At 41.8% G+C, this 23768-nt stretch overlaps 7 non-coding genes across 7 annotated transcripts; all 7 read right to left on the reverse strand.

Annotated features, from left to right (window-relative positions):
• Nucleotides 1–663: 663 nt before the first annotated feature.
• LOC116376084 (small nucleolar RNA U3) lies at nucleotides 664–879 on the reverse strand. The gene has a single exon (XR_004211479.1). It is a non-coding gene; the product is annotated as a small nucleolar RNA U3 (small nucleolar RNA).
• A 789-nt stretch (nucleotides 880–1668) lies between these two features.
• Nucleotides 1669–1884, reverse strand: LOC116375969 (small nucleolar RNA U3). The gene has a single exon (XR_004211372.1). It is a non-coding gene; the product is annotated as a small nucleolar RNA U3 (small nucleolar RNA).
• A 788-nt stretch (nucleotides 1885–2672) lies between these two features.
• Nucleotides 2673–2888, reverse strand: LOC116375993 (small nucleolar RNA U3). The gene has a single exon (XR_004211394.1). It is a non-coding gene; the product is annotated as a small nucleolar RNA U3 (small nucleolar RNA).
• A 17196-nt stretch (nucleotides 2889–20084) lies between these two features.
• Nucleotides 20085–20300, reverse strand: LOC116375994 (small nucleolar RNA U3). The gene has a single exon (XR_004211396.1). It is a non-coding gene; the product is annotated as a small nucleolar RNA U3 (small nucleolar RNA).
• Nucleotides 20301–21088: 788 nt separating this feature from the next.
• LOC116375988 (small nucleolar RNA U3) lies at nucleotides 21089–21304 on the reverse strand. Its single transcript, XR_004211391.1, has one exon. It is a non-coding gene; the product is annotated as a small nucleolar RNA U3 (small nucleolar RNA).
• Nucleotides 21305–22093: 789 nt separating this feature from the next.
• LOC116375981 (small nucleolar RNA U3) lies at nucleotides 22094–22309 on the reverse strand. Its single transcript, XR_004211384.1, has one exon. It is a non-coding gene; the product is annotated as a small nucleolar RNA U3 (small nucleolar RNA).
• A 789-nt stretch (nucleotides 22310–23098) lies between these two features.
• On the reverse strand, nucleotides 23099–23314 carry LOC116375987 (small nucleolar RNA U3). The gene has a single exon (XR_004211390.1). It is a non-coding gene; the product is annotated as a small nucleolar RNA U3 (small nucleolar RNA).
• Between the last annotated feature and the right edge of the window lie 454 nt (nucleotides 23315–23768).

Below are 23768 nucleotides of genomic sequence, written 5' to 3' on the forward strand. Positions count from 1 at the left end.
ATGTTCCTCAAATGAGAAATATGGTCAACGATGCTGGTTGCCAACAGGTCAAATATGACCTAATGTTGGTGGACAGCCATCCATATTTCAAAGGCAGTTATTTTTGTTGAAGTCTACCCCCGTTTAAACATTGTGTGTTTTAGCTATAGACGTATGGGTTGTACCATCAGATTTGTCTTGGTCTTCCGCATCCAGTGGTACCAAGAGTTAGTCTGTGTGATTAACGGGGGCTGAGATAGAGCTGTGTTTGTGAGACACAGATGGATTCCGAAGGTGCCCAGGCCCGGGTCTTTTTTTTACAAAAACATCTGTAGAGTCAGAATGGTTTGAATTACAAACTACTAAAAGCTATCTATGAAAAGCTGAGACTCTATCGAACATGCACATGTAACATGTTTTGCTCTATGACGCTCACAAGCTACAGAAAAATTGTTAGAAAGTACAAGGTTCTTCTACGTATAAAGGTCAAAGGTTGTCCTGGAAGGAAAATGTTAAAACACCTCATTTTGAAGCAATATACCTGGGCTGGACATGGAGATCAACAAAAGCCAGAGAACTGAAAAGATTATTGCTGGGGTCTCAGGACTGATTCAAGAGGTTTTATTTTACTAACGATAAGGATTTGGGAGACATTTCAGTAGTTTTTATTGTACATGGTTAACATCCACTCAGAACATATTCCCTTCATCCACGTTCATTGAAGAACAAGGAACAGTCATCAAAGGTGGAAGAAAAATGAGCAAAGTCATTTCTAACCACCAGATTCATGCTCTGAATGGGAATATCTTGAATCGTCATCATGGATAGCGAGATCTACCACTTTAGACACACATTTCTCAAGTAACGCACTATAGAAATGATCCCTGAAAGTATAGTCTTGCTGTATAAGTTGTTGTGATCAAGGTAGAGCATCTTGAAAAGAGCATTTGCACCACCGGTTTGTGTTGCGTTTCTCAGCATCAACAGTTGTTGCAATCAAATGATGTTAAATATGGAGAATTGCTATGTTCCTCAAATGAGAAATATGGTCAACGATGCTGGTTGCCAACAGGTCAAATATGACCTAATGTTGGTGGACAGCCATCCATATTTCAAAGGCAGTTATTTTTGTTGAAGTCTACCCCCGTTTAAACATTGTGTGTTTTAGCTATAGACGTATGGGTTGTACCATCAGATTTGTCTTGGTCTTCCGCATCCAGTGGTACCAAGAGTTAGTCTGTGTGATTAACGGGGGCTGAGATAGAGCTGTGTTTGTGAGACACAGATGGATTCCGAAGGTGCCCAGGCCCGGGTCTTTTTTTTACAAAAACATCTGTAGAGTCAGAATGGTTTGAATTACAAACTACTAAACGCTATCTATGAAAAGCTGAGACTCTATCGAACATGCACATGTAACATGTTTTGCTCTATGACGCTCACAAGCTACAGAAAAGTTGTTTGAAAGTACAAAGGTTCTTCTACGTATAAAGGTCAAAGGTTGTCCTGAAAGGAAAATGTTAAAACACCTCATTTTGAAGCAATATATCTGGGCTGGACATGGAGATCAACAAAAGCCAGAGAACTGAAAAGATTATTGCTGGGGTCTCAGGACTGATTCAAGAGGTTTTATTTTACTACCGATAAGGATTTGGGAGACATTTCAGTAGTTTTTATTGTACATGGTCAACATCCACTCAGAACATATTCCCTTCATCCACGTTCATTGAAGAACAAGGAACAGTCATCAAAGGTGGAAGAAAAATGAGCAAAGTCATTTCTAACCACCAGATTCATGCTCTGAATGGGAATATCTTGAATCGTCATCATGGATAGCGAGATCTACCACTTTAAACACACATTTCTCAAGTAACGCACTATAGAAATGATCCCTGAAAGTATAGTCTTGCTGTTTAAGTTGTTGTGATCAAGGTAGAGCATCTTGAAAAGAGCATTTGCACCACCGGTTTGTGTTGCGTTTCTCAGCATCAACAGTTGTTGCAATCAAATGATGTTAAATATGGAGAATTGCTATGTTCCTCAAATGAGAAATATGGTCAACGATGCTGGTTGCCAACAGGTCAAATATGACCTAATGTTGGTGGACAGCCATCCATATTTCAAAGGCAGTTATTTTTGTTGAAGTCTACCCCCGTTTAAACATTGTGTGTTTTAGCTATAGACGTATGGGTTGTACCATCAGATTTGTCTTGGTCTTCCGCATCCAGTGGTACCAAGAGTTAGTCTGTGTGATTAACGGGGGCTGAGATAGAGCTGTGTTTGTGAGACACAGATGGATTCCGAAGGTGCCCAGGCCCGGGTCTTTTTTTTACAAAAACATCTGTAGAGTCAGAATGGTTTGAATTACAAACTACTAAAAGCTATCTATGAAAAGCTGAGACTCTATTGAACATGCACATGTAACATGTTTTGCTCTATGACGCTCACAAGCTACAGAAAAATTGTTAGAAAGTACAAGGTTCTTCTACGTATAAAGGTCAAAGGTTGTCCTGGAAGGAAAATGTTAAAACACCTCATTTTGAAGCAATATACCTGGGCTGGACATGGAGATCAACAAAAGCCAGAGAACTGAAAAGATTATTGCTGGGGTCTCAGGACTGATTCAAGAGGTTTTATTTTACTAACGATAAGGATTTGGGAGACATTTCAGTAGTTTTTATTGTACATGGTTAACATCCACTCAGAACATATTCCCTTCATCCACGTTCATTGAAGAACAAGGAACAGTCATCAAAGGTGGAAGAAAAATTAGCAAAGTCATTTCTAACCACCAGATTCATGCTCTGAATGGGAATATCTTGAATCGTATTCATGGATAGCGAGATCTACCACTTTAAACACACATTTCTCAAGTAACGCACTATAGAAATGATCCCTGAAAGTATAGTCTTGCTGTTTAAGTTGTTGTGATCAAGGTAGAGCATCTTGAAAAGAGCATTTGCACCACCGGTTTGTGTTGCGTTTCTCAGCATCAACAGTTGTTGCAATCAAATTATGTTAAATATGGAGAATTGCTATGTTCCTCAAATGAGAAATATGGTCAACGATGCTGGTTGCCAACAGGTCAAATATGACCTAATGTTGGTGGACAGCCATCCATATTTCAAAGGCAGTTATTTTTGTTGAAGTCTACCCCCGTTTAAACATTGTGTGTTTTAGCTATAGACGTATGGGTTGTACCATCAGATTTGTCTTGGTCTTCCGCATCCAGTGGTACCAAGAGTTAGTCTGTGTGATTAACGGGGGCTGAGATAGAGCTGTGTTTGTGAGACACAGATGGATTCCGAAGGTGCCCAGGCCCGGGTCTTTTTTTTACAAAAACATCTGTAGAGTCAGAATGGTTTGAATTACAAACTACTAAACGCTATCTATGAAAAGCTGAGACTCTATCGAACATGCACATGAGAGAGAATAGAGTAGATGTCACGGGTCAAAATTTTGATTGATGACCCTATGTGAACCTATGTGAACTCTATGTGAACCCTATGTAGTGATGACGTGTGCATGTCTTCTGGTCAGGCAAGCCTGGTTAGGTGGGGGCTATGGGGTGAGTAAGGGTCCATTTGACAGGCCGTTAATGATTGATGACCCAAGCCTGATAGACAAGCCTGGTTAGGTGGGGGCTATGGGGTGAGTAAGGGTCCCTTTGACAGGCCGTTAATGATTGATGACCCAAGCCTGATTTATGACCCTATGTAATGATTTATGACCCTATGTCATGTAGAAGGGTGCATGCCCTGGGTTGAGTAAGTGACCATGTGTCAGGTCAACCTGTTACTGTTTCTCACGGTTTGGGTTGGTTAAGGCCCCTTATAAAGCCGCTGAACAATACCTGTTTAAGACTGTACATGATAACCCCCCTGAATATTAAACAAAAATGACACCTATGCCAATTTTAGGGATGTTATGCTCGGCTTGTCATGAACCCAGTGACCAAAGCCTTGAAGAAGTTCTGTGTGAAGCTCCAGAATGTTTTAAAGGATTTTTGGGTACGAGTGAGGGCCACATGTCTTACATATTCCACCCGGAGGATTCTACGGTAAAGATATTCACAGACCGTGGACCCAAACCCCTTTATCCTGCAAAACCTGGGAGTTTTCCCCCGGCTCTGGGGATGAGAGAATGGCTAAACATCAGGCTGGCTCTTTGTAAAATTGAACAGGTCCTAAGTGTTACAAATGTGCCAGGATATGCGTTGGAAGAACAGGTCTGCGGCCGCAGTGATCTCAAGGCTCTAAGAATTGCTTCAATGGACTATAGCCCTGACAACAAAGTGACAATTTTAGCCTGTGACCTTTATGATAAGGCTAATGCTACAAAGTCTATTCTCCGGTAGCTTCCAGAGCCCGCAAACATGTAAACTTTTTTATTCCTGTGTTTAGTTTTAAATGGGTGGATTATCCAATTTTCATAACACTTATGAATAAGCTGGACATTCTCTTCCAAAATGGGGAACAGTTAAAGCGCTGGGCGAGGCTTTCCTTGAGACAGAGTCAAGACCAAAAGGCCCGACGGCGGATCTACCCCTGGAGTGAAAACTTACCATGTGTTGATGGACATAGCAAGAGAGCCTTGCCTTTTGAGGGTGAACTCGACACGGACAATGGCGGTTGGTTGCATAAGCTCCCAGGATCTGTAAGAAAGGCATCGTAAAATACCTTAAGAATGTAACGATATAAAATGTATGTACTAAATATTTTGAATGAAATAAATGGTTTTAAAATCAGAATCTCACCACGTTATGAACTCTCGCGTTTGTTCACTCTTAGCGCAGTCTGTCCCTGAGAAAAATCTTGCGGAAAAAGCCATGTGCGCGCGCATGTGCGTGAGGGAGTTTTCTGTAGTGGCTGTGTGTGTGTGTGTGTGTGTGTGTGTGTGTGTGTTTCAAAAACAGAAAAAGGGGGGCGGGTTGTTTGTTAAAAAAATACCCATGCATGCCTGGTGGGTCGTTTGAAACCAAGGTTTACACTAGCCTGCAAAACAGATGCCTACCCCCCAACAATAATATTGTGTCTTACGACTCCTAATCTTAAAGGCCTTTCATAAAACTATTTTTTTTAGGTGGGCTAAAAAGTCATTCATCCCAGCGATGTCGAGAACAACACACCCCCATGCATCTAGGTGCTAGCACCCCGGAGATTTTAGAAGCTCCAAAAGGATCCTAATGTTTAGACACACCCAATACCATGTGTTTGAAATGTGTCAAATATACCATGGGCGGGGGTATAGCCCGAAAAAAACGACAAACCCCAAATGCTATGTAAAAAAATCATTCAGGGGTTTTTCTCTAGGTCGTAGGGTACAAAAGCGCTAGAAACCATGGGCAATGTTAGCAGCGTTTTAGTTCCGATGCAAACAGCACCTCCAGAAACTCCAAGAATCGTTATCGGACTGAAGCGTTAAAAAAGATAATCGGGGAAAACAGTCTAATGGATCTATCGCAAGGTGAGTTCTTGAAATAAATCTTTATTAGATTTGATTGTTGTGGGGAATTGTTTGAAAAGCGTGGGATGTTATAGAAATATTAAACAATCATTAGGATCAGTATGCTTACCGTATAACAAGGCAATATTAGCTAAAGTGATTATAGCTTTAATATTGTCGAATGTTTTATAGATTCTGAAGCATTCACGCAGATACTCCGAGGTATAACTGAGCTCGAATCATCCAATGGGGCTCCGAAACAAAGTGCCTACAAACAAACGCCTGCCCTGAATTGTCAACGTAAGTAAGCTCCAAGAATTCCATACATAAAAATATTTATACCTTAAAAACAAAAAGTGTGGGCATCTTATATTAAAAGTTATTTTATATGTTTACAGAGGACCTAAAGCCTAGAAGGTTAAACGATGCCCTATGGAGCCTGAACGGTTTCTGCGAAGCATATGACTACGAGACAATTCTGCCCTACTCCCAGGATGTATTTACACAAAAGCAGCGAACAGAGACTTTAAACGGCAGGTCAACTCCCCTTGGCCAGGACAACGTTGTCCCCCATATTTCTAAACACCAAAGGATAATTAGTGCTCAGATCCACAGTTCCGCTTCACCCGAACAATTCTACTTGGCCGATATTCACGAGACGTCGTTCCAAGGACTAGGTATGAATCAATTATATATTATTATTTATATATATTATTATTTTAATATTTATATATTTTTTTTATGCCGGAATATGTTAAAACAAGGCCTAATGCTGTTTTTTTGTTTGTTTGTTTGTTTTTTCAGGCTCCCCATCTACCGGACCTGCAGATGTTGTAATACAGGTTGAACAAAGACAACAGCCCCTGGTTTCAGAGCTTCTTCAGAACAGCCCTCGTCAAAAAAGCCGAGGTATTTAATTAATGTATTGTTAATATATAGGCTTATATCTGAAATGTATTTGGCATTTTTAACATATTTTAGGGTTAATAACCTATTTGTGTATGTATTATTTTTATTTCAGACTCCTCACCGGCTTATGAACACAACGCACAAACATCGGAGGATGCCCAGACAAGCATCCCCGAGGAGGCTCCAAAGACACCAGCGAAACCTGATGATGTCAAAGATTTAAATGACATTTCTGAGGTAGACGATTTGATGTTCTGTGAAGCTGCCAACCTTCTTGAATCGGCCAATTCTGTGGGGGAAACAGCAGATTCTGAAATAGACCAAGAACGTTTTTTCAAAGCGTTTACCCTGGGTTTAAAATCACGAAAGGCTCTACTCCAGAGGCGCATGTGTATTCTACTCGAGCATCAATACAATCAGGATGTGTCATTCTGGCGTAGCGAGCTACCCCGTATGTTAAAAAACATTAGGGCTAAAACAAGCAAATACCGCCGTTAAAAAACACACATGTAAACACACACACACACACACACACATCCTTAATTAGACAGATGGCGCCCCCTATAGACCAAAGTGAGACAATTGAAACACTCTTAGCCAGGATCCCTACAGAGCTCCAAGATATAGTTAACCATATGAATGATTCGGGGGTAATTGACATAATGACAATAGATGAAAATCTATTATCCCAGATTCCCTCCGAACTCATAGACATTATTACACGTATGAATGAGTCAGGGCCTTCCGAGGAAAACATGTTAACACAGATTCCCGAAACCATCATATCTCTAATTACCCAGCTTAACGCGAGCCCTAGGTTTAATTCGGCCCCACAGACACCTCTAAGACAGCCTTTAACAACATTGTCCGAAGAGTCTGAAAGGCAATATGATGTTTTTGAACAGTTGGACAAATGTCTAGCAAATCTGGAGGGGGGCGGTCTTGAGATCAGTGTACAGAACGAGAGCGCTAGGTTTAATTCGGCACCCCAGACACCTATAAATCAGCCTTTAACACCAATGTCCGAAGAGTCTGAAACCCAATACGATGTTTTTGAACAGTTGGACAATTGCCTAGCAAATCTGGAGGGGGGAGGTCTTGATCGAAGTGTACATGTTTTGCGTCGAAATAAATTCAACAATATTGAGGTTCGCCAGTTTTTCAATTTCGCATGGGGGGGTCAGATTCGGGAATATGCTGTGTTTTACGTAATGCTTATGGACACTTTGAATGAACTGTTAGCGAGGATTAGAGATTATAGCGAACCTAGGGATCTCTTACAGTTGGAAATTTGTGGAGACAGTCTACAGAGCAAGGTATCGCTTATTTTACAGAATGGTGAAGCAGAGCTTGAACAATTTGTTAAACTGCTAGAACGCCTTGTTCAGTCAAATTTAAACGTGCTAGCAGATAGGACCCTCGAACTTGTAGTACAATTAGTACGCCAACCACAAGGGGGCGGGGGTCAGAGACGAAAGCTCGAGAGTTTAATGCAGTCCGAAATCATAAGCAATAAAAGGGCCTATCTCATAAACGTTCACAATCCAGGTAATAAGCTATGTTTTGCCATAGGTTTGGCCCACTTACTCAGCCCCGGATGTACTGATCAAGCCGCGTTACATAAAGCTCGAGAGCTACAAACTGCGGTGGGTCTCGGTATACAGGATGCTGTGGCTTTCTCAGACATAGTCAAATTTGAAAACTTTCTGAACATCAAGATTGTGGTTTTGTACCACAGTAGGGCTAATGACGCTCTCCTCAAGTTCCAAAATATACCCGAACCACATCCTAAGACTATGTACTTTTATGTGCAAAATGAGCATTACTATGCCGTAACTAACATCACAGCCTTTTTAGGCGCGCCATATGTCTGTCCAGCCTGTCATACCGGCTACACACGCATGGGGGGGCACTCGTGCCGTTACAACTGTTCAGTATGTCTGGATAAACATTGCCCTATGCAGCCGCTAAACTTGACCCCCTGTGCGGATTGTCACCGCACATGTCGTTCGGCCTACTGTTACGAAAAACACAAAACTGAAACATGGCATCCCAAGGCATGTAAATCTGTAAGCAGTTGTGACATTAACAAGAAATGTCCAAAATGTCATTGCAATTACAACCTTAAAATAGATAGCCCTAAACCTCATGTTTGTGGAATTATACACTGCCCAATCTGTAAAGGTCCTTTGAAAAGCAGAGACGCGGAAGCGGTTCAAGAAGTAACACATGAGTGTTACATTCAGCCCTTGGCTGAAGATGAACATACAGAGAAATATGTGTTTTATGATTTTGAGACAACTCAGCAATCAGGGGTTCATTTGCCTATTTTTGTGTCAACCATGACTTTCAAGGGTGAAAAATGGTCGGCCGAGGGACCCGATTGTGCCCGACTCTTTCTAAAACATTTTAGAAAAGCCCAGTACAGAAACTTCACGTTTATAGCTCACAATGCTAGGGCCTATGACTCCTATCTGCTTCTGAACCCTTTGATACAGCAAGGCGTGGCACCCAGTGTCATAGCTCAAGGGAGTAAAATATTATGCTTTGTTGACCCCGCCTTCAAACAGAGATACATTGACAGCTTAAGCTTCTTACCCATGAGATTGGCTCAAATGCCAGAGGCCTTGGGTTTTGAAAACTCTGTCAAAGGCTATTTCCCTCATTTCTTCACATCTGAGGAGAATCTACATTATATAGGATCTTATCCAGCCCCCGAAATGTACGGGTGTGATCAAATGTCTCCCAAAGAGCGTGAGAGATTCATGACATGGTACGAGACCGTAAGACATGGCACTTTTGATTTCCATAAAGAGATGGAATCATACTGTGACAATGACGTTGTTATACTTCGTGAAGGATGCCTCAGATTCAGAGAAGAGGTAATCAAAGATGCGGGCATTGACCCCTGGAGCTGTACAACTATTGCATCAGCGTGCATGAAAACCTATCGTACACACTATCTAACTCCTGAATCTATAGCTATCCCATCGCCAGACAACTACCGACGCCAATTCAAGGCCTACTCTAGTGGTTCCATTCAATGGTTGGAGTACTTGGCCCAGGATAAAGATATTTTTATCCAACATGCTTTGAATCGGGGGGAGAAGGCTTTTGGGCCTTACCATGTAGATGGATACACACAGATTGACGGGGTTGAGACAGTGTATGAGTACAACGGTTGTTTCTTCCACGGTTGTAAATTATGCTTTGTCCCCCACACCTTGTGTGTCCTAACCCAAAAGACTTTTGGGGAAATGTACCAAGAGTTTCAAGACAAACTGAATTCTTTAAAGGCTACTTACGGGTTAAAAGTTGTGGTTTTGTGGGAGCACGAATGGACAGCCCTCAAAAAGGCAGATCCTAGTGTTAAGGCCTTCCTTACCCATTATGACCCTCCAGAGCCCCTGGAACCGCGACAGGCCTTGTTTGGAGGCCGGACCAATGCTTTGACATTGCGTTATGTAGCTCAACCCGACGAGACAATAGGCTATGTAGATTTTACATCCCTATATCCTCATGTAATGAGTTCCTCATTCTATCCTATAGGGCATCCTGAAATTATTCACAGCGACTTTGACGAACCCCAAAATTATTTTGGTTTAATCAAAGCGACTGTCTACCCTCCTAGGGGGCTGTTTATACCTGTGTTGCCTTACAAGGGTCCTAAAGGAAAACTTTTCTTTCCCCTTTGTCGCACATGCTGTGAAAACCACAACCAGGAAAACCCCTGTGATCACACAGATCAAGAAAGAGCCCTGACCGGTGTATGGGTCACTGTAGAATTCTCTAAGGCTTTAGAGAAGGGGTATCGTGTGGCCAAAATCTTTGAAGTGTGGAACTTTTCCAGGAAATCAGACACACTTTTTAAAGAGTACATCAAAACCTTCTTGAGATGCAAGCAGATGGCTTCAGGCTATCCTGCATCGGTCACAGATCAAGAAAGTAAAGACCAGTACATTCAAGACTACCATGACAGAGAAGGCATACTTCTTGACCCTGACAGAATAGAGGTCAACAAAACCAAAAGAAATGTGTCGAAATTGTACTTGAACTCCCTTTGGGGGAAATTAGCGCAGAGATGCAATATGCTAACAACTTCGATCATTAAAGACCCCGAAGAATTTTTGGAATTTGTTTTTTCGGACCAATACGAAATTTCACATTTTTCCTTCTTGAGTCAAGACATTGCCTTGGTGCAATGGAGGCGCCACCAAAAGTGGGTTCTACCCCCGGGTAATGTAAATGTGTTTCTTGCAGCATTTACCACAGCCTATGGCCGCCTTGAACTGTACACCCTCATGGAACAGCTTCAGAGGCGGGTTCTTTACCACGACACAGACTCTGTGGTCTATGTAAGCAAACCGGGGGATTGGACCCCCCCACTTAGCAACTATCTTGGGGGTTTAACGAGTGAACTCGAAGAGGGTGACCATATTACAGAATGGTCCTCATGTGGTCCAAAAAGCTATGCTTTTAGGACTAAAGCCAATCACGTGGTGTTGAAAGCCAAAGGCGTGACTCAAAACTATGAAAATGCACCGCGTGTAAACTTGGAATCAATCACGCGCTTGGTCGAGGGGTTCGTAAAGGACAAGAATAGTGACTTGGAGATTTTGAGCTCCTACAACAAAATAGTGAGGGATAAAAAGGGGTTCCATCTAAGAAACGCACCACTCACTAAAAGATTCAGGGTAGTCTATGACAAGAGACAGCTATTGCCTGACGGTACCACATTGCCCTTTGGCTACTGACTTATGCTACAAGCCCCAGTGTGTCTTAAAGCTTAAGATATTATGACTGCTGTCGAGGGTTTTGACCCCCGGCTACAATTGCCTTTTTCAGCATTAATTGCAGGACCTTCAAACAGTGGCAAAACTTTTTTTGTAAAAAGTATTTTAGAGAATTCTGAACATGTGTTATCTCAAAAGCCTGACAATATTGTATGGTGTTATTCATGTTACCAACCTCTGTATGATGAATTATTGAAGACAATAAAAATCAAGTTTGTTGAAGGAATACCCGATTCTCTGTCTGATGATGAACTTCTCCCCCCACATGTAAATAATCTGCTGGTTTTGGACGATATGCTATTTGCTGGTAGCGAACACCCTGAAATTGCACGAGCTTTTACCCAATATACTCATCATAGAAACCTGTCCGTGCTTTACTTGGTCCAGAATGTGTTTCACCAAGGTAAAAATAGTCGGACCATTAGCTTGAATGCCAACTACATGGTATTGTTTAAAAATCCTAGAGACAAACTGCAAATTAGCACTCTAGCTCAGCAGATGTACCCTGGACGGAAATCATACTTTATGGAGAGCTATGAGGACGCTACCAAAGAGCCATTTTCTTATTTAATCGTGGATTTAAAAGCAAATACTCCAGAACACCTTAGGCTACGTACAGGGCTGTTTCCGGGGGAGAGGCCTGCTGCATACCTTCCTAAAAAGTAAACGCTATGTCTCGGCGTTTAAAAAGAAACCTCCCCCTCTTGAGAAGGCTAGTAGGTTCTACAGCTAAAGAACGGAAGGCCATCTTGGGTCGCTGTTCTTCAGATCTCATATTAGCCCTATGTGAGATTGCTTTGAATCTTCTCAAAGGACGCATTCCACTCACCCTGAACCAATTGAAAAAATTAAGGAGACAAAAGACAGCGATCAAACTCTTTGCCAATAAAAGGGCCAGTCTTCAAAAGAAAAGACATAGTATACAACAGTCTGGGGGTTTTCTTCTACCTTTACTCAGTATAGCCGTGCCCTTCATCACCAGCCTTATTGCGGCCAGACGTGGTGGTTGAACACGTGGGTGTGATGGCCACTAAAATGTACTTGGTGCCTCAACAAGAGTTGGATAGACTTAAAAAACAAATGCAGGGTCCTGAAGATATCAGACAAACAGCGGAAAATGATTTGGATACGGCCATGAAGGATGTTTTGAACCGAAAAGGATTGAACCCCTATGATAAGATTCAAAAATACACAAACCTAATGCAAAGGTATTTGACTCGGGTAAAGCAAGGGGAGAGAGAGACTAACCATTTAACCCTTTCCCTACCGGACCCTTTAACAGATGTCGAACCTAACGATAGCCATGCCCCTGTAAGGCCTGTACCGTCGATCTTACCTAGTGGAGATAATATGTCGGGTGAAGCTCAAATGCCATTTGAAGATAAAGTTATGCATGACCTACTGACACATGTGCCTTTACGTAACAGGAAGAATGTTAAATACATTATGAACAAGATAAAAGACTCAAAGGGGATAGCTGCTTGGAACGACTCTGGAGAGTTTATCCTTCAGGGCTCTGTGGTTAGGGGGTCCCATATGCAGGACTTGCTTAAAAGTACCACGGCTGCCCACAAGGTTGCTGATGACCGAAGGCCTCCCGGCTGGCGTCAGTTTCTTAAGGCCCTGGCAATCCTCAACATCCCCCTCTCCGGTGTACCCAACCATAAGCTTCGTCAACAGATTCAAGCTTTAAAACAAAAGCCTTCAACGAGATACAGCACCCCTAAAGATGCCCCAACGACACCGGCCCCATATGAAAGCGATGATGCTAACTCATTTACTCCCATGAACGTCTCAGGACCTTTTCCTAAACCCGATCTCTCGGCGTGGTTAGACTTTTGAAAATGACTTTTGAATGACTATGATTAAATTCAATAAATTTTTTATTTGAAAAATAAGCAAGTTAACATTTGTGGCATTCTTGAAACATATGACGTGAGCATACGCCTTGATTACGCGTTCTTAAAGGACACACATTTGAACACTTTTGATATTTTCTAACAAAACAAGATACAAGGTTATCATTACTTCTTAAATCATCCTTATAAAGAGACATAACATCTTCAAAAGAAACTCCCCGGGCTCTTTGGCACAGGTAAAATACACAGTGGTGACCGCATGTAGTGGAAAGGTTATCTTGCACTTGTTTGATGTTGTAGTAGATCTTTGTACCGTTTAGGGTCAAAAAATCTTTAATAGATTTAGGGAAATGTGAAAAACCGGGGGGAAAGCCATAGGAATCAAAAAAAGTTGAGATTTTTCGTCCACCTTCCTGTTCTAATGTCATAGCTAGCCAATGTTCACCAGGCATGTGTTTAGGATGGGTATTGACAATAAACATTGCAGGCCTCTCAGACCATATCTCCATAGGTAATTCATCACAAGCCAACACTCCACAAAATTGTTTTCCAATCAAGCGGCTCATGAGCCCGTCCAACTCTTGGGTATTCATGTCTTTGTTCAAAGGTCCTTAATAATAATCCACTAAGACCTGTCTTCGGGCATTCACTTCCAAGATTGAATCAGAGCATGCGTAAACAATCATGCTAACTGTACAGGCTAAAGGTGTACGGAAACGCATTTCCAGCCTGAGGTTACCTTGGGACACCACAGACAGATTTCCTGAGGTGTCATCATCAGGTGATAAATTGAAAGCATACAATGTGTAACCCTCTGCAAAATCATTTCTGTCAATAGGTAAAGAGAGATCTTTTAGATGTCGCCCTGTAGCCAGGAATAGATTGTAAAATTCTCGCACAGATATGTTGTTATTAAATTGTGGTTGGAAAGCCTTCGCCGGAACCTGACGTCCGTCCTGACAGAGCGCTACATACTCTGCATTGAAGTGCTGAAAATTAAAGGGGTTTTTATCTAAACTGCCCGTATTAGAGGCGTGATCAACCAGACCTATAACCACATATCTAGGTAAAGGGCCTAGAAATAGGTTTTCTTGACTGCAGATTCTACTGCCCACAGGTATGCTAAAGGTTTTCATGGTAATTCTTTGGAGAGGGTAAAGGGCATTTCCTTTCATCAAAGCATGTGAGTGACCCAGGCGCACGGCCGGAGATACAGATACTTTTTTAATAAAAAGGGTTGCCCCCAACACTTTCAAACTAAAATCCCCGTCTTGGGGAGACATCAGGCAAAAATCATCCTTGGCCCTGGTTAATTTTAATCTTAAATCAACCGAATTTAAGAGTAACCGTTCTTGAAAGAAAATGTCAGAGTGTATAGGGCCTAGCAAATGAAACTCTCGAGATTCGGCGCAGTAGCGAGCTCGTGCCGCTAGTCCTTTGTTTGCACCGGTGGAAGGGTCTGTCGATTCCATAGAGGCTCCTGCAGTATCCTTGCTAAACAGCCCGGCGCTAAATTGGGTTTTGAGAGTGTCTTCGGAGTAGTTTAGTAAACACTCCATGATGGCTCTATAAGGGTATGTAGCGCTGCTTTGACTGATTAGGCGTTCACCCAAAGTCACATCAACTTGGGAGAAAATGGTGGCCAAGGGGTAATTAATGAGACTCACTTTGGCATCGTCTGCAATATTAGACCCATCTCTTTTGGTCACTTTTAGACGTAAATGCACCAAGGTGTTGTTGAGGTCCAGATAGTTGTCACCATGGCCTGGTATGAAAAATTCGATAGGCCCGTTATCGGTAATAGCAGAGAGAGGGGCTATCTCCACATAACTGGATCTATCTATTGAATGCTGCGTTAACGGTGCCGTGAAAAGATCAAGTTCTGTCTTTATAGCTTCAGAGGACATTCGATGTAAAAGAGCCATGTCACTTATTCTTTTAGAAAATACTTCCTAGTATTCTTTTAGCCTGTTTTGGTACAGACCTCCTCACTTTACCCCGTCTTTGACTTACTGAGGTTCTTTTAACAGTTAACCGCCGCTTTTTAGGTGCAGGTCTACGCCTTAAACCAGGGGGTCTCTTTTTTTGGCCTTCGAGACAATATCATAAGCCCCGAGCCTTCTTGATGCTCCACCTCTGGTGACGCCCTTCGGGTCATAGCATTGGCTACAACCTCACTTACTATATTTTTAGCCGCTGATTTTAAATGTGGTTTGGCTATGCTGAAGCCTCTCTTCATAAACGGTAAAACCATCCTGAAGAGGTTACGGAATATACCTCCTATCCCCGAACCATACATTGTCGGCGCTCCATGATATCCTGGTAGTCCATTACCCACTTGATCCACATAGTATGAAACATAACGGTTAGGGTCGAGCTGATGGTGCTCCATAACCCTTTTATTTGTATTATGTTTATAAATATAATACAGCTATTATATATGTAGAGAGGTTTTGGTGGGTCTAAAGTGGAGTTTTACAATCGTTTTACCATAAGTAAATTCAATGTTTTCGTTCTGATCCGTTTTAAGCTCAACCAGAATGTTTTCAATATAGTTCTTGCTGACATGTACGTAGTGCGGCTTGTCATAATTGACAGTGACGATGTCCCCATCCTTGCCGTCTATATGAACTGTTCGCAGGAGGGGCACACAGCTGTCTCCGACCCTTTGATAGGTTATGATGTCGGTATAGACAAATATGTTGTAAAAGCCTGCATGTATATCCGCAGGGAATGGGAATAATTTATCGTTCACATACGTCCATTTATTGGGACCCATCCCCAACATGTAGGATAAATTACCGCTGGTCTTTATACCTCCGTTAGCAGGCCCTGAGATTTGTATCCTTTTATGGATTGGATTGTAGAATAGGAATATTTCCATCTTGTTCAGGGTTAGGTGTTCATTCAACTCTGAGACGATCCTGTCGACGGTTCTATAGAAACCTTTTTTAAGCTTAATAAGTTTCGCAGGTTCCGAGAACCTTTTGCAATAAAAATCACGGTCCTTAGCTTTGATATTATACCAACTATGGGGGTATGTAATCTCGCTGAGACCTACTTCCCAAGCCTCTGATAACTCTATAGGCTTTGGAAAATTGGTTGTATACTTCGAACTCTGATTATTACGATATATCTGTGCCGACGCATTACTGGGGAGAGTCAGGTAGAAGCCGCTGTGTTCCATGATGCCCAACTGTGTACACGCGAATGATGCGCTAGTTATCATGACTAGGGGTTTAAATTAACCCCCGTTGCCTCCACCACATCCTGCTCCAATACCCAACTGTTGAACTTTTGAGGCCAGTTTTTCCAGCGGACCAGCAACCATTTTTTACCCTTTTCTCTCTTCTGATCTAGAATCTCCTCCACGTGAAAGACTTTGTCTTTACCCAACTGGACCTTCTGTAATTCCTTCTCATAAAAAGATCCCTCTATAAGATCCCCGTCATAATCTTTTAATTTGTAGACCGGCGGAATGCGTGGCAGACATTCGGTAACGGTAAACAACTCCGAGCTAAAGCCTTGTTCGTATTTTTTGTCGAAAACACCCCTCAACTTTGATATACGCACCAAGTCACCCACTAGGAATTTAAAAGTCATTTTTTTCTTACGGCGAAGTGGGAACAAACCATACATATTTTTAAAGACTTGAAAAGAGTTTTCCGAAGAGACCTCCGAGGGCTTCATACGTATAGTCTTATGGTAGCTGTGGTTGTAACCGTTTACTAAATCCTGAACTATGTCTGTATATCGGTTGGTGTTGTGAGCTGTAAAATAGCGCCACATCCGCTCTTTCAAAGTCCTATTAAAGCGTTCCACAACCGAAGCTTTCAAATCAGAGCCTGTAGCAAAATGTACTATATTATACTTATTCATTAGCTTCTGAAATGTTTTATTAAAAAATTCTTTTCCGCCATCCGTCTGCACTTTCTTGGGGGCGCCTCCTGCCTTCAAGATCGATTCAAAGGCCCTGGTCACCTCTGCCCCGCTCTTATTTTTTAACACCCTTACATAGGCTAATTTAGAGAAAATATCTATAACCGTTAGCATGTAGCGATTTCCATCATTTTTATCGGCAAGGGACTGCATGTCACATAGATCCGCCTGAAATTGGGATAATGGATGCGTAGAAAAAACTCTATTTCTTGGAAAATGTTTTCTTACAGGTTTATGTAGAGTGTAGGCATCTTGCTCTGATAACCATTCATTCACTTTAGCATCGCTTAACAGACTCCCTGTTTCTTCGACTATAGCTCTCTGTAAACGCTCTTTACCCCCATAAGACCCGGGGTTAGAGGGATTATAATATATGTTTTTCAACAGCTGCTCAGCCATCCTTCTTGCCTCTCTGAGGTACAATAACTGTAATGAGCCACTTTCATATAACGACAACATTTCAGTTTGTGAATTTTTATTTTAAGAATGCAACAATTATTACGTATACAGACAATTCAGGATTTGTTGCAAGATACAAGTCCCCGTTTTCTCAACAATCACAGCATGCAACACCCTGTATATATTGTTTAGATTTACAGGTTTGTTTCGCTGAATTTTTAAAACACACACGTCTGATATATAAGTATATAAACAACAAATATGATACACATTCACATTAAAGGGTGGTTCAAACAAATAATGTAAAATCTTAGCCAAAGTTATTTCTAGTTCTTCAGAATCCTCAACAAGCCTTGATACCATATGTGACCATTGTAAACTCTCGCCCGTATGTCGGACATGTTTCATGATTTGCTCCATTTTTAACACACGCTCTACAATAACCCCTGTATTGTGGGTTGTGTAGAACTTTACATTGTTCACTTTATTTTCAATAATCTGATGCATAACATTTGTAAGGTCTCTCAAAAGAAAAAATGTATTTATTCGCTCAAACATCGTAGACACATAGTTACCCATAGCTCTAAATAAACAAAATGTCACTCGGTCTCTTGGGATTTATTGAGCCAGAAAAGCATCACATCAGCCATCACAGCTTCCCTGTATTTGTTGTCGTCCACCAGGGTGTGTCGGATTTCTTTGAGTTTCTCATGGATGAAGAGGGCCTCCTTCAGTTCATGTAGGAAGGCTTCGGTTACCCCGTAAACTCTAGGGATAGACGGCGCAATACCCATAGACTCCAGGGCGATGACCAGCGCTGGTATAAAACGGCAGGACCACAGTCTTTTCACCAGCTCCTCAAAATGATTGAAAAAGTAGTATCTAGGAGGGTCGTAGAGGCAAGGATGACGACGCTGGCTGGGATGATTGATCTCACAGCCGATGCATTTTTCTCGTATATATTCGCCAATCACCACGTTTAAAAGTGTAGCTACAGAGGCCTTGATTGTATCCACAAAAACAGTACTGGCCACCCCATCAAACACATCCTCAGGCTGGGTAAATGTCGGGGGTGTCACGGGTCTTGCCAGGGGTGCGTAGAGTGTAGGGCTTCGTGGCATAGAGTCTTTAGTGTCGGGCCCCCATGACGTAGTGGCTTCCTCGTAGATGGTCTGGAGATCCATGGTGTATGCTGAAATGAAGAACTGTCTGCTTTTTTTCTTTTTATTGTAGAACAAGGCCCTTGGGTATCTGGGGGGGCGGGGTTAAAGCATCCGCTTACTTAGTTTTCTTCTGACGCTGTATCTTCTTGAGGCTCTTTTGCATCGTAATCTTTACGATTCGTATATATTATGCACTTCTTTAAATGAACAAGGCTCTGACGCTGTTGGCTCTGTACAAAGAGAGCATCCAACGGTTGCAACATTTTCAATTCCAGTACATCCCAACTGTTAAAAGGAATAAGCAGACGCAGTCGGGTATCCCCAGTCAGGCCACCACCCCTAAGTTTGTGGTTTCGGATTGCCTCGGTGCCGATATAGAACTCCACGCTGCCGCACGGTCGGCCATTCTTTCTTTGTATTTTCACCCTGTGAAATATTTGTCCTGAGGAGTCCGGGGTACCTTCCCAACGGGTCTCGTGGCCCGTGAACACACTATACCCCTTGGTGATAAGGCTCAGTTCAGGACACACAACCTTGCGAAAAACCGACCAGTCTTCAACACCATATTCCAAGCCTACAGTCTGGTCTGTATATTCTTCTCCTTCATCTACCGTATAGAGGGTCACTCTACAGGCCAGGTAATCAAACCGATACCCCCACTGCTGGCCATTAGACATCAACACTTGATCTGTCAGAGCATTTGCTGGCGGTATTTGGGTTCTATACACATTTAAAAAACGTTTTTTTGGCGCATCATATATTGCTGGTTGATACTTTGCCCTTGCTCTATGGGCAACCCGAAGGCCTGTTTCAGTTGTTACAGTCATCACTGCTTTGGTACCGATCCCAAATTCCATGGTTATTCTTAAGATCTTGTGCACTCTTAAACAGGTATTGTTCAGCGGCTTTATAAGGGGCCTTAACCAACCCAAACCGTGAGAAACAGTAACAGGTTGACCTGACACATGGTCACTTACTCAACCCAGGGCATGCACCCTTCTACATGACATAGGGTCATAAATCATTACATAGGGTCATAAATCAGGCTTGGGTCATCAATCATTAACGGCCTGTCAAAGGGACCCTTACTCACCCCATAGCCCCCACCTAACCAGGCTTGTCTATCAGGCTTGGGTCATCAATCATTAACGGCCTGTCAAATGGACCCTTACTCACCCCATAGCCCCCACCTAACCAGGCTTGCCTGACCAGAAGACATGCACACGTCATCACTACATAGGGTTCACATAGAGTTCACATAGGTTCACATAGGGTCATCAATCAAAATTTTGACCCGTGACATCTACTCTATTCTCTCTCACATGTAACATGTTTTGCTCTATGGCGCTCACAAGCTACAGAAAAGTTGTTTGAAAGTACAAAGGTTCTTCTACGTATAAAGGTCAAAGGTTGTCCTGAAAGGAAAATGTTAAAACACCTCATTTTGAAGCAATATATCTGGGCTGGACATGGAGATCAACAAAAGCCAGAGAACTGAAAAGATTATTGCTGGGGTCTCAGGACTGATTCAAGAGGTTTTATTTTACTACCGATAAGGATTTGGGAGACATTTCAGTAGTTTTTATTGTACATGGTTAACATCCACTCAGAACATATTCCCTTCATCCACGTTCATTGAAGAACAAGGAACAGTCATCAAAGGTGGAAGAAAAATTAGCAAAGTCATTTCTAACCACCAGATTCATGCTCTGAATGGGAATATCTTGAATCGTATTCATGGATAGCGAGATCTACCACTTTAAACACACATTTCTCAAGTAACGCACTATAGAAATGATCCCTGAAAGTATAGTCTTGCTGTTTAAGTTGTTGTGATCAAGGTAGAGCATCTTGAAAAGAGCATTTGCACCACCGGTTTGTGTTGCGTTTCTCAGCATCAACAGTTGTTGCAATCAAATTATGTTAAATATGGAGAATTGCTATGTTCCTCAAATGAGAAATATGGTCAACGATGCTGGTTGCCAACAGGTCAAATATGACCTAATGTTGGTGGACAGCCATCCATATTTCAAAGGCAGTTATTTTTGTTGAAGTCTACCCCCGTTTAAACATTGTGTGTTTTAGCTATAGACGTATGGGTTGTACCATCAGATTTGTCTTGGTCTTCCGCATCCAGTGGTACCAAGAGTTAGTCTGTGTGATTAACGGGGGCTGAGATAGAGCTGTGTTTGTGAGACACAGATGGATTCCGAAGGTGCCCAGGCCCGGGTCTTTTTTTTACAAAAACATCTGTAGAGTCAGAATGGTTTGAATTACAAACTACTAAAAGCTATCTATGAAAAGCTGAGACTCTATTGAACATGCACATGTAACATGTTTTGCTCTATGACGCTCACAAGCTACAGAAAAATTGTTAGAAAGTACAAGGTTCTTCTACGTATAAAGGTCAAAGGTTGTCCTGGAAGGAAAATGTTAAAACACCTCATTTTGAAGCAATATACCTGGGCTGGACATGGAGATCAACAAAAGCCAGAGAACTGAAAAGATTATTGCTGGGGTCTCAGGACTGATTCAAGAGGTTTTATTTTACTACCGATAAGGATTTGGGAGACATTTCAGTAGTTTTTATTGTACATGGTTAACATCCACTCAGAACATAATCCCTTCATCCACGTTCATTGAAGAACAAGGAACAGTCATCAAAGGTGGAAGAAAAATGAGCAAAGTCATTTCTAACCACAAGATTCATGCTCTGAATGGGAATATCTTGAATCGTCATCATGGATAGCGAGATCTACCACTTTAAACACACATTTCTCAAGTAACGCACTATAGAAATGATCCCTGAAAGTATAGTCTTGCTGTTTAAGTTGTTGTGATCAAGGTAGAGCATCTTGAAAAGAGCATTTGCACCACCGGTTTGTGTTGCGTTTCTCAGCATCAACAGTTGTTGCAATCAAATGATGTTAAATATGGAGAATTGCTATGTTCCTCAAATGAGAAATATGGTCAACGATGCTGGTTGCCAACAGGTCAAATATGACCTAATGTTGGTGGACAGCCATCCATATTTCAAAGGCAGTTATTTTTGTTGAAGTCTACCCCCGTTTAAACATTGTGTGTTTTAGCTATAGACGTATGGGTTGTACCATCAGATTTGTCTTGGTCTTCCGCATCCAGTGGTACCAAGAGTTAGTCTGTGTGATTAACGGGGGCTGAGATAGAGCTGTGTTTGTGAGACACAGATGGATTCCGAAGGTGCCCAGGCCCGGGTCTTTTTTTTACAAAAACATCTGTAGAGTCAGAATGGTTTGAATTACAAACTACTAAAAGCTATCTATGAAAAGCTGAGACTCTATCGAACATGCACATGTAACATGTTTTGCTCTATGACGCTCACAAGCTACAGAAAAGTTGTTTGAAAGTACAAAGGTTCTTCTACGTATAAAGGTCAAAGGTTGTCCTGAAAGGAAAATGTTAAAACACCTCATTTTGAAGCAATATATCTGGGCTGGACATGGAGATCAACAAAAGCCAGAGAACTGAAAAGATTATTGCTGGGGTCTCAGGACTGATTCAAGAGGTTTTATTTTACTACCGATAAGGATTTGGGAGACATTTCAGTAGTTTTTATTGTACATGGTTAACATCCACTCAGAACATAATCCCTTCATCCACGTTCATTGAAGAACAAGGAACAGTCATCAAAGGTGGAAGAAAAATGAGCAAAGTCATTTCTAACCACCAGATTCATGCTCTGAATGGGAATATCTTGAATCGTCATCATGGATAGCGAGATCTACCACTTTAAACACACATTTCTCAAGTAACGCACTATAGAAATGATCCCTGAAAGTATAGTCTTGCTGTTTAAGTTGTTGTGATCAAGGTAGAGCATCTTGAAAAGAGCATTTGCACCACCGGTTTGTGTTGCGTTTCTCAGCATCAACAGTTGTTGCAATCAAATTATGTTAAATATGGAGAATTGCTATGTTCCTCAAATGAGAAATATGGTCAACGATGCTGGTTGCCAACAGGTCAAATATGACCTAATGTTGGTGGACAGCCATCCATATTTCAAAGGCAGTTATTTTTGTTGAAGTCTACCCCCGTTTAAACATTGTGTGTTTTAGCTATAGACGTATGGGTTGTACCATCAGATTTGTCTTGGTCTTCCGCATCCAGTGGTACCAAGAGTTAGTCTGTGTGATTAACGGGGGCTGAGATAGAGCTGTGTTTGTGAGACACAGATGGATTCCGAAGGTGCCCAGGCCCGGGTCTTTTTTTTACAAAAACATCTGTAGAGTCAGAATGGTTTGAATTACAAACTACTAAACGCTATCTATGAAAAGCTGAGACTCTATCGAACATGCACATGTAACATGTTTTGCTCTATGACGCTCACAAGCTACAGAAAAGTTGTTTGAAAGTACAAAGGTTCTTCTACGTATAAAGGTCAAAGGTTGTCCTGAAAGGAAAATGTTAAAACACCTCATTTTGAAGCAATATATCTGGGCTGGACATGGAGATCAACAAAAGCCAGAGAACTGAAAAGATTATTGCTGGGGTCTCAGGACTGATTCAAGAGGTTTTATTTTACTACCGATAAGGATTTGGGAGACATTTCAGTAGTTTTTATTGTACATGGTTAACATCCACTCAGAACATAATCCCTTCATCCACGTTCATTGAAGAACAAGGAACAGTCATCAAAGGTGGAAGAAAAATGAGCAAAGTCATTTCTAACCACCAGATTCATGCTCTGAATGGGAATATCTTGAATCGTATTCATGGATAGCGAGATCTATCACTTTAAACACACATTTCTCAAGTAACGCACTATAGAAATGATCCCTGAAAGTATAGTCTTGCTGTTTAAGTTGTTGTGATCAAGGTAGAGCATCTTGAAAAGAGCATTTGCACCACCGGTTTGTGTTGCGTTTCTCAGCATCAACAGTTGTTGCAATCAAATTATGTTAAATATGGAGAATTGCTATGTTCCTCAAATGAGAAATATGGTCAACGATGCTGGTTGCCAACAGGTCAAATATGACCTAATGTTGGTGGACAGCCATCCATATTTCAAAGGCAGTTATTTTTGTTGAAGTCTACCCCCGTTTAAACATTGTGTGTTTTAGCTATAGACGTATGGGTTGTACCATCAGATTTGTCTTGGTCTTCCGCATCCAGTGGTACCAAGAGTTAGTCTGTGTGATTAACGGGGGCTGAGATAGAGCTGTGTTTGTGAGACACAGATGGATTCCGAAGGTGCCCAGGCCCGGGTCTTTTTCTTACAAAAACATCTGTAGAGTCAGAATGGTTTG

The sequence above is a fragment of the Oncorhynchus kisutch genome, linkage group LG10 (genome assembly GCF_002021735.2).
Source record: "Oncorhynchus kisutch isolate 150728-3 linkage group LG10, Okis_V2, whole genome shotgun sequence".
Lineage (NCBI taxonomy): Eukaryota > Metazoa > Chordata > Actinopteri > Salmoniformes > Salmonidae > Oncorhynchus > Oncorhynchus kisutch.